At 53.7% G+C, this 14,995-nt stretch overlaps 1 protein-coding gene across 3 annotated transcripts in view; it reads right to left on the reverse strand.

The window, feature by feature from the left end:
* The window catches only part of CLIP2 (CAP-Gly domain containing linker protein 2), a 75,099-nt gene that overhangs the window by 37,497 nt on the left and 22,607 nt on the right, over positions 1 to 14,995 (reverse strand). The window lies entirely within an intron of this gene.

Here is a 14,995-nt window from a genome sequence, read left to right on the forward strand (position 1 = left end):
TACCAGGCTCCTCTGACCATGGGATTCTCCAGGCAAGAATACTGGAGTGGGTTGCCATACCCTCCTCCAGGGGATCTTCCCGACCCAGGGATGGAACCTGCATCTCATGTCTCCTGCCTTGGCAGGCTTGGTCACTCACAAAAGGACAGAGCAGAGCTCAAACCCACCATGCTTTGTGCATGTCTGGCTCCTGGGTTGCATGCAGGGCCCCATGTGCAAGTGTTTGGAAAGCCTGCCCAGTTAAACCTCAAGGTTCAGAGGCTGTTCCTCCTTCCTGCCAGACAAAGTATCAGGCAGGGAAAGACTCATCCTTTTTCTCTTCTACTCCAGAAGCTGATGCGGTTGTCAAACAGAGATGGGGACAGAAGGCAAGCAGACACTGCCATGCCCCTATCAGAGATGCTTGTGTTTCTGGATCTTTCCACAGGCAGCCAGTACAGGGGTCACAGGGGCAGCAGCTCTGCCAGCATCCTCCCGGTACCCAAGGTCAAGGAGGCCAGGGCCATAGGCCTGGCTACATGCTATCTTAAGGCTGGAAGGACAGAGCTCCTGGAGGATGAGGAAGTCACAAACTCCATGGCAGGACGCACATACGAGGCCAAGCAGGCAGGGATCCGTCTGGGGCACTAGTAGTGGTGGGAAAGCATGTGACCACCCAGGGCCTAGGCAGCCAGAATGGGGGTCTTAAGTGAGGGGCAAGGGGCTCCCTCTCAGCTGTGAGCTGGGCTCCCGGGAAATCTGTGAGCTTTGCTAGTGACCTTGATGAACAGCCACAGTGACTGTACCCATGAACGGATGCCCTGTGATAATGCGGACGTACAGTAGCTCATACGACCCTCACGGTCAACTGTGTGAAGTGATTTTGTGATCCCATTTTACAGGTGAGGAAACTGAGGCTCAGAGACATCAGTTGCTTTATCTAGGGACCCAGGCAAGAGGCAGCAGAGCCAAGCTCCGACCAAAGGCCTCTGGCTCTTGGTGCAGGGCGCTTTCATTCATCCAACAAATGTGTACAAAACACTCACCACGCCAAGCCCCAAACTACAACCACCCTAATCTTGGACTCCCCTGCATGCACCCATTTCCTAGATTCTGGCCAAACCCTACAGTTCCCTTCGAACAGGGAACAGTCTCACCTTATACTCCTTCCTGGAGAGGGATGTGTCCTGTTTCTTGTGGGACCCTGGGTGGGTGGGTCCCCAAGGTTCTTCTCTCCCACCCCTGAGATCCCCAGAGGTAGAGGCCATGGTGGCTAAGGAAGCAGACTCTGGAGCCCCACCTCCATCTCCTCGCCTGGCCCCCATCACAGGGCTGCTGAGCAGTGATGCACAGAAAGCCTTAGGAAGGGTGCCTGGGCCACACCAGTGAGCAAGTGCCGACCATTCTTATTGCGATACGAATGACTGATACTCGAAAGGATTAGAAAAAATTAAAAATCACAAAAGGCCCAGAAGAAGGGCTTCCAGGGAGATTCTGGTGACCTTGGACCAATAGTTCTGCCTCACCCCACCCTCTGGAGCAGCCGACTTCATCCCACTGTTCCCCGCACCTGGGCCGAGCTCTGGGTCCCCAATTCTCATCTAGGACCATCCTGTTACCAGGAACTTCTGCTGGGATCACACCTGTAAGGGGACTGGGAACCCCGCAAGTTCAGGTGGGTCCCTTCCTTAGGAAAAAAAAAATGCTGCCTCAAAAAGCAGTCATAGTGGGAGGAAGCCACAAATCAGATGGAGCTCCAACCCCAGGTCCTGCATAGCACTGCCCAAGTAGCCCATGGGTCATGCTAACAAGAGTTCAAGGTTATCATCATTAAAACAGCAGCTACCATTCATGGAGTGCTGACCCCATGCCCTTGATGGACTGGGTGCTTTTTATATTCTTATCTTGCAGATTAGGAAATGGAATTTACAAAACTTGCCCAGTTACCCAGGCCGGTGTATTAAAAAGCAGAGACATCACTTTGCCGACAAAGGTTCACCTAGTCAAAGCTATGGTTTTTCCAGTAGTCATGTATGGATGTGAGAGCTGGACCGTAAAGAAGGCTGAGCACCAAAGAACTGATGCTTTCAAACGGTGGTGCTGGAGAAGACCCTTGAGAATCCCCTGGACAGCACAGGGGTAAACCAGTCTATCCTAAAGGAAATCAACCTTGAACATTCTTTGGAAGGACTGATGCTGAAGCTGAAGGTCCAATATTTTGGCCACCTGATGGGAAGAGCTGACTCATTGGAAAAGACCCTGATGCTGGGAAAAATTGAAGGCAGGAGAAGGAGGCGACAGACGATGAGATGATTGGATGACATCATCAACTCAATGGATGTGCGTTTGAACAAACTCTGGGAGACAGTGAAAGACAGGGAAGCCTGGCGGGCTGCAGTCCTCAGGGTCACAAAGAGTCAGACACCACAGAGTGATTGAACAACAACCCAGGCCTGAGCCGGGCCCAGCTGGTCCAGCTCAGAGCCTCCTGGTAAGGCAGGCCCCGCAGGGGCTCGGCAAGCATCCGTGCCTTTCCCATCTCCACTTCCTGAACACTTCCTGGAGCAGAGGGGCTCTGTGATGTCTGCTTAACCTAACAGCCATGGCCCAGGTGAGAGCCTACCTGTTGTCTGTCCTGAGAACACAACTGGGACCCCCGGTCGAGGGGGACCCAGCGTGGCTATTCTTGGCCAGAAGCTGCCTACTCAGCTGTCCTCCCAGCTGTCCCAGCCCACGCAGACCCCCAGGTAATCTCCATTCTTCCTCAACCCCACCCCTTCCAGGGGTCACAGGCCCAGGGACCAGTTGTTTCAACAGCTGCTAAAATCCAGGAGCCGGGCAGCCGCACTTGGGTGTTCCGCTGCATTTTTCCTCTTTGGTGGCCCAGGCTGTCAGGCAAAAACCTTCATCAAATCCTCCACTCACCCCGGGGCAGCTGGCAGCCGCCTGAGCTGAGGAAGGCATGGCACCCCACAGAGCCCCCTTCCCTCCAGGGAGCCATCCGTCACATGCTGGCTGGGCCTGACCAAACCCCTTCTCAGGTGTGGCCCTTGGTTTCCCCATGGGACTATGAAGGGTGAGGTCAGAAATTGCTAGGGTTCTGGGAAGCATGGACATTCTACAAGCCTCACCTCTTCTCCCAGAGGAGCCGGCATGTCGTCAAAGACCTGGCTGATGGGTTGAGCCTCTGGGCCAGTTCTGGAAGCTCCTTGAAGGCAGGGCCTGGGCCTCCCTGCCCTCTTAATTCCCTCAGGGACCAGCAGCAAAGCCCCAAGAAAGCAAAGAGCAGCGACGGACCTAAAGCTCACACTAGCAGCTGACCCTTCCCCAGACAGCAGGCACAAAGGAACTGACGGCTGGTTTCAAGTTCAAAGTAGAACTTTGATGAAAAGGGCTAAAGGATGTGATGTGGAGGGACAGCAGCTGGTGGTCTGGTCCAAGGTGGGGGGGAGGGGTTGCCCAGATGAGAGTGCATCCTCGCCTTTTTCAGCAAAGTCTTTGGTCCCACCCTCCCCAGGAAGCCATTGCTGTTGTTGTCCAATCGCTCAGTTGTGTCCGACTCTTTGCAACCCCATGGAATGCAGCACACCAGGCTTTCCTGTCCTTCACTATCTCCCGGAGCTTGCTCAAAATCATGTCCATTGAGTCGATGATGCCATCCAACCATCTCATCCTCTGTCACCCCCTTCTCCTTCTGCCCTCAATCTTTCCCAGCACCAGGGTCTTTTCCAGTGAGTCGGCTCTTTCCCATCAGGTGGCCAAAGTATTGGAGCTTCAGCTTCAGCATCAGTCCTTCCAGTGAATTCAGGGTTGATTTCTTTAGGATGGACTGGTTGGATCTCCTTGCTGTCCAAGGGACTCTCAAGAGCCTTCTCCAGCACACAGTTCGAGAGCATCAACTTTTCAGTGCTCAGCCTTCTTTATGGTCCAGTGGGCACAGGCATTTGTCACACCTGCTGAATCTCAGCCACCAGGTACCCCATTCGCTGAGCACCCAGTCAAATGCCAGCTCAGCCAGAGGGGTGGGGAACACCAGGACCTCAGCTGTAACTCAGTGCCTGGCACTCAGTGTCTGGCACTGCCAGACCTCCTGGCTGGCAAGAAGGCACCAAGGGCATAGGGGCCTGGGGTTCGGGAGAGAGGCTCACTGTGAATGGGGGTGGAAGCACCTCCCTGAACCTCTGCCCCGACAGTCACCTGTTCATTCCTTTACCTCCCCTGAGAAGCCTTCCGTGACTGCTTCACCTACAAGCCCACCTGCCCGCAGTACCCTTTACCTGCTTCATTCTTCTAGAGATCTATCCCATCTTCAAAAAGCTTATGTCTGTCTTCCAGACTTAAATGGAATCTCATAATGTGCTGTGTTTCTGCTCTAGCACCCAGGCCGGGATCCCATAGCAGGCCCTGAGTGCCAGCCACTCTGCACAGCCCGCACAGAACTGGGACCCACCCGGCTCTGTGCTGGGTGCATGGAACATTCACTTCCTGGGCTGCAGGAAGTCAGTCCAGGAATCTGAGGCTCCCTCCAGGCACCTTCCGGTTCACCTGGTCTCCCTCCCGCCTTTGGACCTCCCTGCTGCTACTGCTGCAGCTAAGTCACTTCAGTCGTGTCCGACTCTGAGACCCCATAGATGGCAGCCCACCAGGCTCCCCCGTCCCTGGGATTCTCCAGGCAAGAACTGGAGTGGGTTGCCATTTCCTTCTCCAATGCATGAAAGTGAAAAGTGAAAGTGAAGTCGCTCAGTCGTGTCCGACTCTTCGTGACCCCATGGACTGCAGCCTACCAGGCTCCTCCATCCATGGGATTTTCCAGGCAAGAAGCAAACCTCCATCCCCCTTTGGTCTTCCCTGGGACCCACCTCCCCACCACCTCTCTTCTCTCCCCACACCAGCCCTCTGACAGAGGACAGAGCCCACGTGTGGCATGCACACCCTCCTGGCCCACAAAACACCTTCCTTCACCTCACCCCCTCCTGCTGTTGCCCATTCTCCTTCCCAGAAAACAAGCTTTTCTCTCTCTATTTAAATGCTTATTACATGGATCACTCAAGTACACTGCAGAAAAAATTTTAAACATATAATATTTACTGATTTTTAAAAAGGACCTAGAGTTCCATGGACGGGGGAGCCTGGTGGGCTGCCATCTATGGGGTCGCACAAAGTCGGACATGACTGAAGTGACTTACCAGCAGCAGCAGCAGCAGAGTTCCATCATATAAACATAATCACAGTTAACATCCTGAGCTTTGTTTTTCTAGGCTTTGTCCCGTGCACGTACGTGTGCGTGTGTGTGTACACAGTACTTAAAAGTTCAAAACACCAGCCAGGGTGTAGTTAGATACTTATTACTCGTAGACAGAGGAGGCTGGCGGGCTACAGTCCTCTGCTCTTCTTGCAGCAGGTGTTCTTCCATCCAGCAGCATCTAGAAGGGAGTGGTTCCATCCCCCGATAGGACTCTTGCTTCGTCATCCCTCTCTGACCCTCAGGTCCTGACCCCCACCCCCGCCTCCTGGCTCTGGAAACTTCTGCAAGGATGCCCTGTCCTCCTCATTCACTGCAGGAGACCCTTCCCGGCCTTGTGGTGCCTGGCCCTGCTGCCCACGCCCCTCTCAAGGCTCCCTGCTCCCATGACAGGACTGGGTCCCCTCTGCCTCCTCCACTCCAGCCTGATCCCAGTGGTCCTCTCCAATGGGGTGGTCTCCATCTATTTCTTTCCACATATATTCTGGCCAGTGGTGTGCTGGGAAAGGCTTAACTGATTCTCCAAGAGAAAATAATAGTAATATTGGGTTGGCCAAAAAGTTTATCCTGGTTTTTCCATAAGATGCTATAGAAAAAACCAAATGAACTTCTTGGCCAGCCCAATAATAATAATAATAACCCGATTTTTAGTCTATGCCAATTCCCATAGTGTAAATTCTACCCCCGTGGTCCATCTCAAGATGCCAGTATGATGCCATTGAACACAGAGTTGGGACGAGATTATATACCGTACTTCCAATATAGAGTAAACACCCTCAAAAACGGGCTTCCCCGCTGGCTCAGCAGTAAAGAATCTGCCTGCAATACAGGAGACACAGAAAATGTGAGTTCGATCTCCAGGTCAAGAAGATCCTCTGGAGGAGGGCTGGCAACTCACTCTACTATTCTTGCTGGGAAAATACCATAGACAGAGGAGGCTGGCAGCTACTGTCCATGGGGTGGCAAAAAGTCAGACGCAATGAAGCGACTAAGCACGCGTGCAACCTCAAAAACACAGATGCTAAAAATCTTACTAGGAGTAAGCAGTAGTATTTTACCAATAAAACAATAGTTGTATTAGTGGTATAAATTAGTGGTGTAAATGCTACTAGGAGTACTACTAGAAGTCATAAGTTTTGAATATTTATTACCTTAGTTTATAATAGAATGTGCTTAATTTTAAGTCCACACACAATCTGATTGTTTAAATAAGGGCTGTGAATCTGGCTTGCAAAATTCCTGACAATTTCACAATTGGTTCTCATGAGCCAGCCTGGGCCAGCGCCAGCACACCACTGGCCGTGTCCCAGCCCACACCCTGGCTAGTGGCCCATCTGAGCCCCATCTAAATTCTCTAGACCCTGTGAATGAGAGACAGGAAGAGGAGACAGAGAAGGACAAAGCCCCTGGCCTGTCTCCAACGCTGGGAGCGGGTGGGCAGGAGGCGGGAGGCAGGAAAAATATTCCTCTTCTGCAGTCAGTACCTGGGAACCCTGCTCCGCACTGTGCTCCCCTGTTATCCAACCGTCTCAATCTAACCCTCTCCTGCGCCTTTAGCTGCTGTTTATATGCTGCTGTGTTTCTGCCTTTTTAAAAAAGATGTTAATCAATTCTCCTTGTAAAAGATCCAAGTGATGCGGACACAGTGGGGGAAGGAGAGGTGGGCCGAGTTGACAGAGTCGCATTGAAACATACACATTATCATATGTAAAATAGATAGCCCGTAGGAATTTGCTGTATGACACAGGGAGCTCAAACCTGGTGCTCTGCGACAACATAGAGGATGGGGTGGGAGGGAGATTCAAGAGGAAGGGGACACAGGTATGCCTATGGCTGACTCATGTTAATGTATGGCAGAACCAACACAATCAGTCTAGTTCAGTCGCTCAGTCGTGTCCAACTCTTTGCAACCCCATGGACTGCAGCACTCCAACACAATACTGGAAAGCAATTATCTTCCAATTAAAAACAAATAAATTTTTTTAAAAAGATCCAAGTGACACAAAAAGATGGAGAATGGAAAAAAAAAAAAGATGGAGAAGGAAGTTGGAGCTCAGTTGTTCTCCCCAGTCCAGAGCCCCTCCCTGGCTGCCAGCCTGCCCTTCCAGCAGTTGCCTCCTCTTGGATGTCCTCCAGGACTTCACACTTGACATTCTGAACCACAGTGACCCCACCTCTGTCCTCCCTATCTCAGGAGTGCCCCCACCCACCCATTTTCTCAGGCCACTAACCCTCATTGCTCCTCCCCTTTCCCCCCACCTCTTCACTCCCAATCCAGTTATTCACCAAGACCTGGAAATTTCACAGAAGAAATAACTCCTAAATCCATACCTCCCTCAAGGGTCTCAGAGACCCCTTCTGAGATCAAGTCCTTGAGATTTCACACCTTGCCCAGCAAAGAAGCTTCCAGCAGGGTTTCCCAGCCTCCAGTCTCCAGCCCCCAGCTTCAGGCCCTCTTCCAGAGCCATCAGAGCAAGCTCCCTGAAGGCAAACCCACCACATCCTCATTCCCCCTGATTCACTTAACTTTCGATTTGGGGATCACTTTTTATGTTAACCTTTGGCTTTTATGAGAAGCCCACGTTTCTCGTTTAATAAAGTGAATAATGCACAATAAAAAACAGAATATTTGAAAGAAAATAATAAAATAGGGAATGTCATCTGCGGCCAATTCCCCAAGGAAATCATTTAGGAAAAAAAAAACTGACTCAGTGTCTTGTCATTCACAAAACAAAACCCCCCAAATAGTAAGCAGTTATATAAATTATGATCAAGTCTTGCAGATTATTAAGTACTCTTTAAAAATAATTTTTTTAAAAATTTTTCTTTCAAGTGACATGGGGAAGTGTTGATGATGTGATATTTGGTTAGAAAGGGTTCAAGAGGGTCCCAAGGCAAAGTACACGGGCATGAATATCTAGGTGTGGGGGAAATGGGAACAGGGAACAGGATAAAAAGGAATCAACTTAAAAAAAATCAAGAGAGGCCTTGGAGGGAACCACGGTGGCAATATGACATGAACCAAGGGGCATGATGAAGTCGGCCCTCTGCTCATGAAGGCCAGAGGGGATAAAGCGTATCTGTACATGCCCCATGGGGCTCCCCCGGTAGTGCTAGTTGTAAAGAGCCCACCTGGCAATGCAGGAGACATAGTAAGGACGCAGGTTCGATCCCCGGGTTGGGAAAACCCCCTGGAGGAAGGCATGGCAATTCACTCCAGTATTCTTGCCTGAAGAATCCCATGGACAGAATCCCTGGACAGAATTCCTGGCCAGGCTATGGTCCATGGGGTCCCAGAGTCAGACATGACTAAAGCGACTTAACATACACATAAATATCCCACAGAACGTAGTTCCACACAGTGTTAATAGGTCTCATGAAAACAAATCCTTAATCTCAAAATTCAGACAAACTGAGAAGCAGGGGCTTAAGCAAAGTTAAGGTGACTTTGCTGCAAGACTTGTCAAAGCCTTTAATGTGCAAATGAGCAGTGTGATGACTTAGGAGGGGCAGTGAATAAGGTGACTACATGATTTATCATCCAAAGCCAGACACTGTGGAGAGAAAGCCAGTGCTATTAATACAGTATCATGCTAAGACTGCAAGCATAAACCAGGGCTGTCCCAGGCAGTACATGGTCACTCTGACCTAAAATTACAGCATTTTTCCTCTCTGTGTCACTTAAGGAAACCCTGCCTGCCTATCAGACCAGCTCCGGCACCACTCGTGGGCACTGCCACGGAGCTCCATTCTGCCTCGGTTTGCACAGCCTGCCACCCAAACTGCCAGGGTACACATCTGCACCACTCCACCCAGAACACTAGTCCTGGGAAGCAGGGTCCACACAGACCGCCTCTCCAGCCCCAGAGCCCCAGGACGGGGCTCAAATGCAGCCAGGCCAAGACCCTGACCTCCCCTCCGTGGTGAACCTGAAGTAACACACATCAATGCCCCACAAGCCCCACAGCAGCTTTCTGCTCCAAGACCCCTGCTCTCCCAGCAGGTTCTCAACACAAAGGTCGAAGGAAGGGATGGGGTCTCCAGAGCATTCCACAACGGCGCCAACTTTCCCCTTGCCCGCTCCACCTCCCATCAGCTCCTTGACAGCACCCGCCCATATCGTCTCTGGAGAGACCCCTCCCAATGCACCCTGACCAAGGCAGGGCCCACCCTCTGGCCACCACAGGCCCAATATCTCCCCTGCTATGCTGTCCCCAGCCATCCATCCCCCGAAGAAGGGACCCTCTACCAGCCCGCTAGGGGCGGGTCCCAGCCCTAGGGATCGCTCAGCATCCTTCCTGAGCCCAAGGGAACTCAGAAGCCCCCCTTCCATTCCCCTTACTCCCAAACCAGGTGGACAGAGCACCCACCCAGCAGACTCGGCTGGGGCCCCAGGGAGACAAAGAAACGGGAGACTTACCCTGGAAAGAGCAGAGCCAGGTCCCCATGGAGAAGCCCTGCTATGGCCACGCCAGCCGCGGCGGGCGGGCGCTGGCAGCTGGGCCCCTGCCTGCCCCTTCCTGCTCTCACCACCCCCCCCCCACCATTCCCGATCAATTCTGGGAGCATTAGGAGGCTGCCCTGCCCCCCGCCCGTCCACAGTCCAGCCACAGAAAAGCTCAGCTTGGCTTTCCCCATCCTGAGGGCATAAAAAAAGTTTAGGATGTGGTTAGGGGAGGAGAGCAAGAGCGTTGACCTTGAAGGGAGTGCGTGCCGCCCGGGGCAGCGCTGGCTCTGCACGAGCAAGGGCTGGAAGCTCCTGGTTCTGCCCAGGCTTGCACAGCATCTGGGACAAGTCAGTTAAAACGGGCATGATGCCACCTACCCTCCTAGGGGGGACTTCTCAGGTGGGACTAGTGATAAAGAGTCTGCCTGCAATGGAGGAGATGCAGGAGACTTGGGTTCAATCCCTGGGTCAGGCAGATCCCCTGGAGGAGGGCAGGGCAACCCACTCCCGTATTCTTGCCGGGAGAATCCTGTGGACAGAGGAGCTTGGTGGGCTACAGTCCATGGGGTCACAGAGTGGGACATGACTGAAGCGACTGAGAGTGTGCGCGTGTGCGCACGCACACACACACACACACACACACACACCCCCTCCTCGGGAGCATGGGGACTGAGCTGAGAGACAGACCTCCAGGGTGGAGTGGAGGGGGGTCAGTGTCTAGGACCAGAGGCCAGCTGTGAAGCTCTGTGAATGCCTCATCCCAGGCATGGCTGGTGCTCATGTCCGAGCACCCACAGGGTGTGGGGGCACCCGGGCCCCAGCTCAATAAGCCAGACCTGAAAAGCTCTGTGCCCCTTGGGGGAGATCATAGAATAAGAGGTAGACCCTGTCCTGAGTGGGCACTCCTTGTATGAAGGGAATGCCCATGCACACCGGTCCTTGGTCTCCTGTCCCCGACGCTCCGAATGGAGAAAGGCCACAGGCCCACAGGTCACCCAGATCTCATCCTAATACAGACAGATGGCTCCTCGCACCTGCCCACCAGCCCCAGGTCTGAGCAGAGCGTGGGACTGGACTCAGCACTCCAGCCATCCCAGCCGCCTTACCCCTGGTGGGGGGCAGTGGGTGCCGGCAGCCTGAACCAGTTTTTTTTTTTTTTTTAATTTCTTTCTTTCTTTATATTTTTTTAGCTGCACTGGATCCTCGTTGCTGCGCTCAGGCTTTCTCTAGTTGCGGCAAGTGGCTCCTCTCTAGCTGCAGTGCGCAGGCTTCTCACTGCAGTGGCTTCTCTTGTTGCGGAGCACGAGCTCTAGACAGCTTGGGCTTCAGTAGTTGTGGCGCATGGGCCCAGCCGCTCCACAGCACGTGGGATCTTCCCGGACCAGGGATCGAACCCGTGTCCCCTGCATTGGCAGACGGACTCTCAACCACAAGACCACCAGGAGGTCCCCTGAGCCGGCTTTAGACGCGTCTCACAACCCCAGTCCTGCCTCTCTCTGGCCTGTAACTCTGGGCAACTCAGCTGAGAGCTCGAAGCCTCAGTTTTGTCACCTTTAAAATGGACAGAAGAGCAGTTCTTTTCACTGACTAGTTAACGAGAAAGAGACGTGAAAAGCCACCTGCTGCTGGGCTGGCTTGTAACAAAGCAAGTGTCAAACGCCATCCCCGCCTAGATGCGACATCTCTGGGGCTGGACCACAGTGTGAGGGATGCGAGAGGGGAGAGACCCTCCAAGGACCCACCTGCCCCAGTTGGGGGCAAGGGCAGAAGACCTCAACAGTGGTTTGTGGTCTGTCCCTTCGCTCAGCCGCCCTTGAGTGTCCTCCAGGTCCCCGCGGCCAGTCCTTCTTGTTCCAGAGGGACACGCACGGCCTGGCCTGGACTGTCCCCGACCTGAGGCTCAGAAGTGGACCCAGAAGGGCGAAGGGTCCCGTGCAAGCCCACCGTGGTCCCACCTTTCCCATGACGGCCCAGCAGCGTTGGGCCACTGAGGGCTGCTCCTGACCCACAGCAAGGACCGCCGCCAGCAGCATCTGGGGGCCTGGAGGCCTGAAATCCCCCCGTGTCTTCCTCAGGCCCAGGAAAGAGCCCCAACCCCCAGGGAAGCCTGGGTTTCAGCACCCCATCTCCCTTCCAGCCCCGCTCTTACCCTGGCCTACTCACAACCTTCCAAGGACCCCTCAACCTGCTCTCCATCCATTCTAGTCCTCAGAAACTTCAAGACTCAGAATCTTTGCCGGGGTGCCCTTTTCCTGACCTCTGAGTTGATGAGCGGCTTCCTGCTCATCAACTCAGATCTTCACAATCAGTGTCACCTCCTGAGTGAGGATCCCCACCCTGGCCCCCGCCTGATCTGAAGCAGCCTCCAGGGGTTCCATCCCATCTGGCTGGGCTCCCCTGACCTCGAGGCCCACCCAGGCCTTGGTCCACCGGTGGGTCCCAGACTCCCATCCTGTGCACCAGCCCTGACCACCTCTGGGTCAGCTCCTGGTATGGGAGACCCCCTCCCACGTTCCCCTCCACCCCGGGCCATCCTCTCCCCATGTGTCACCACTCTGGGAACTGACACAGGCTGGGGTAGGCTGGGGCATCAATCCAGGCCTGGCCCTTGGCAGACCCTCTGCCCGGAGGCTGAGCTCATACTTTGGGAAGCTGCCACTGCCCTGATTCCCAGAGCAACTGCCCCCTCCAACCACCACCAGGCTCCAGCTTCTGCCAGACCCTCTCTCGGCGCCCCAGTGCCCACCCCCAGAGTCCCAGTGTCCCATGGGGACGGGCACCTCCAGCACCTTGGAGAGCCGATGGCCAGCTCCATGGTATGGGTGAGGGAGCCCACAGGCCAACAGGAGTTGGGGGCAGGCACCATCCTCCCCTGCTGCGGGCTCCCATCCCGGCTCTGCAGGGACTCGTTATGAGACCTGGAGCTGTGCCAAAAACGCCTTCCTTCCCCTCTCACAGGGTCCTTGCCCCGGCCAACTACTCCCTCCCCCAGCCCGGGGTCTGTGTCTCTCTGACCTGCAAAGGCAGGTGCCAGAGCAGGAAGGAGGGCGGCACCCAGCACAGCTGCCCCCTTTGGCCACCAGTATGTCCCTAAGTGGGGGGCGTGGCTCCTGATGGATCGGGCATTCAGGGAGTGGCACCCCCTCTCCCCAAAACAATCCCCCCTGCAGGGTTGGGGTCTAGGCAGACCACCCAGCCACCACCCTCAGGGGCTCCCAGACCAGGGTGACCAGGAGGCAACCAGCAGGCCCCACAGTGTGGTCCGATCCCCTTTCCTCCAGGGACCACAACGATGGAGCCGTTCAAGACAAGACGGCAAAGATGACAGTGCCTTAGCAGGGGGCACGTGCCACAGAGGCAATGAAATGCCCAGCAGTCAGATGCTGGTTCAGATACAAACCACGCCTTAACTGCTCGAAACAACATGAGCAATAGCAAAGAAGACCAGAAGGAAATAGAGGACGATGGGTGGGGGGGTGTGATTAGGTTAAATGGAGGAGTAATGGGAGTTCCTTCTTTTATCATTCAGATCTTTCCGTAATGAGATTATGGATGGTTGAAAGGAAAAGAAATTACTCTCTAATGAGCCTTGTGCCTGCAGGCACTTAATGTTTATTAACTCAGTTGATTCCAGGAGAGAAATGTTATTATCCCATTTGCGGCTCTGAGAGGTCAAGTAACTCTTTCAAGGTCACACAGCAGGGGCAGAGCTAGGAGGGACGTGAGAGCTGGGTCACAGCCAGAACTCAGGCCTCTAGATCTGAGCGGGGGCAAGGAGGAAAGAATCTAGAAGGTGCTATGGGCTCTCTTGAAGAGGGAAGAGGGCCAGCAAGGGGCCTCACTTAAGCCCTTCTCCAATCAGTGTGTGTGTGTGTGTGTGTGTGTGTGCACACAAGTACACTCAGTTTTTGTCTGACTCTCTGCAACCCCATGAACTGCAGCCCACGAGGCTCCTCCGTCCATGGAATTTTCCAGGCAAGAATACTGAAGTAGGCTGGCATTTCCTTCTCTAGGGGATTTCCTGACCCAGAGATTGAGCCCACATCTCTTGTGCCTCCTGCACTGGCCTCTCTCCAATCAAGGGGCTACACAACTCCCGCCCGCACTAGACCGAGCTCAGCCCACTTGGTGCCTCTGCCCAGGCTCTTCCTCCAGGTCCCATGTCACCCTCCTTCACATTTACATTCCTCTCGCCTCCAGGCTGAGCTCACTCACACTTCCTCCAGGAAGTCTTCTGCAGCCCACTCATGGTGGTCAGTCCCTTGACCTCTTCACAGCCCTGGCAGTGAGTGCAAACATCCTCACCTGGGTGACCACATGCCTCCTCGCCCATCTCCCCAATCCCGTTCTGAACCCCTGCAACCCTCTCTCCAAGCTTGAAGGATGCTTAGCAACACCCAAATGTTCTCTGCTATAATAACATCTTCCAACAGGTCCCATCACATTTAAAACAAACCCAGTCCCCCTGCCCTTCATCACCTGCCTCTGCCGCCCTCCCCAACCTCATACGCCTCATTTCCCAATTCCCTCTATCACATTCCTTTTGATTGAAAATTTCTCAGCAGCTCCTCACCGTTAGGATGGAAGTGAAACTCCCTGTATAACCCCAACTTGTCCCCGCAACCAGTCTACCCCTGTCTCACCGGCACACTTCCCACTGGTCACACAGCCTCACTCGCTTTTTTCCCCTCCCTTTCCGCTCCCTTCTGCACCGGGCCTTTGCATGTCCTGTTCCCTCTGCCTGGAATGCCTTCCCCTCCTCATCTAGTAAACCGTCACCCTCACACCTCAGCTCACACGTGCCCTACTCAGGGAAGGTTTTGCTGACCTTCGGGACCGTGTCAGGCCCCAGTTAGAGGACCTCGTGATACTCAGCACCCCACCCCCCCACCAGGCTGGCAGTCCCCTAAGGGCTGGGACCACATCCAGTTTTGCTCAAAATGAGAGCTCCAGTGGTTAGGACTGCGTCCACAGAGCAGGCCCTTGATTTATATTTGTTGAGTGAATAGGATATTCTACAGCCATTTATAAATGATGGACACGCGAGATTTTTAGTGACATGAGAAAATCCACTTGATCATGTTAAAAGGGAAAAAGCAGATTTTCAGGTTGTATATGCAGCATGATTGCAAACAGCTAAGAAAAAAGTGAAAAGATAAAAACCAAAGTAATAATACCAGGTTGGCCAAAAAGTCTGTTTGGGTTTTACTGGTATATCGTACGGAAAAACCCGAATGAATGCTCTGGCCAACCCAGCAGTTGCCTCTAGAGACGATGACTGGCGATTTTACCCCCGCATCAAACTCTAACTAGTACACAGTGGACTA

This window comes from Bos taurus, chromosome 25 (genome assembly GCF_002263795.3).
Source record: "Bos taurus isolate L1 Dominette 01449 registration number 42190680 breed Hereford chromosome 25, ARS-UCD2.0, whole genome shotgun sequence".
Classification (NCBI taxonomy): Eukaryota; Metazoa; Chordata; class Mammalia; order Artiodactyla; family Bovidae; genus Bos; species Bos taurus.